This window comes from Halyomorpha halys, unplaced genomic scaffold (genome assembly GCF_000696795.3).
Source record: "Halyomorpha halys isolate HHAL.00 unplaced genomic scaffold, Hhal_1.1 Scaffold1391.1, whole genome shotgun sequence".
Classification (NCBI taxonomy): Eukaryota; Metazoa; Arthropoda; class Insecta; order Hemiptera; family Pentatomidae; genus Halyomorpha; species Halyomorpha halys.
Genome location: NW_027115008.1, coordinates 107,726 through 109,284, shown reverse-complemented (window position 1 = coordinate 109,284; position 1,559 = coordinate 107,726).

Genomic DNA, 1,559 nt, shown 5'->3' with positions numbered 1-1,559 from the left:
CCTGATGGTGACTTGATTTGTGACAAAGTAAGGAGCATTAAGGATTTTACGAAGGATTTTGGACTGTAAGGATTGGATTCTGGAGGAATTTGATGGTTTAATGGAGCCCCAAAGCTCAACTCCGTATGTCCAGGTATTCAGTCTAAATCTCAAAACACTATTTATTTTTTTATAAGTCCAACATTTCGGCAAATTCGGCCATCCTCAAGGACAATCATTAATATAAAATTTTCAATCACATCCATAATTTAAAAATGTTTAGCATGCTATTATGCCCACGTCACCAATTTCAGAATTACCCTACTTTGCCACTCCTCACATTAATATTAAAATATTTAATTACAATCAGTTTAACATTATTGTACTTTGTGATCACAACCTTTATCGTTGTATCAACAAAGTGAAAATATTATATATAAAATATGATCAATTTAAAAGTAAGAGAGATGAAATAAATGAGGTAAAAGTATAATGCAATAACAGATAAGTGGGAAGGTGAACCGATAAATAAAGGAATGAAGAGACATAATAAGAGAGGTCTTGATATGAGTCCAGGAGATTTCAGTAGTATCTTACTCGTAGTAGACTATCATCTCCACCACAGTATTACTACTACAACCGATTTGGAACCAAAAAAAACATCGTTTAAGACAAATTATCATAACAAGGTAATTTAATAGTTAGAACCGGAATAGGAGACGGGACCAGTAAATTAATAACTGCTAGACTTGGCGCGCCGTTTGAGTTCTTGATGCCCTGCTGAATTCTTTCTTTTAAGATCTTTTTCCCAAATATCTTTACAGATATTTAGAAATAAACGACGGTTTATTGGTGCCTTCATTCACTGGAAATTTCCTTTTTTCAATATGTCCCTTATACAATGGCGAATAAAAAGTTTAATTTATACAAAATAATCTTTATTCAATACATTATTATTATTTTAAAGAAATATTCATTATATATAAGTCAAACTTTTATATAACTTATATATATACATATTGTGTGAGTTTGTAACTAGTCATGAAATCACTCAGTATGGATAGTTGAGGTTGCGGACCGGCGGTGTTGGACTTGGCGTTTCTTCAGTGAATTGAATCAGAATTACCAAATAGGTTGTAGCTGCAGCAATCACCTGAAAGTTAATTAAAAGAAAAAAAAGAAATAGAAAAAGGTCTGAAAAATAATAATCTCTTATATAAAGCATTAATAATATACGACGAAAAATTTTATTTCAAAGCAATAAAATGAAGATAGGAAATCAAATAGTAACTAAACCATATATTTTGACCCAAGGTTTCACCCCACTTTGTAGGGTTTCATAAAGTCTAAAAAAAATTATATAAAAATGAACAAATTAAATTTCCTTTTTATAAAAATGTTCACATATTTTTGCCTCACCTTAGTTCACTTTTATTTCATGGTATCTTATTATCTCTTCTTAGCCCTGAAAAGTGGGCCGAAACGTTACCTCACAAAATATAGTTTATTTACAACATAATTGCAACATGGAGTTGAACCGGATACCCTGTTCAACTCCATGTTGCAATTCCTTCTATATC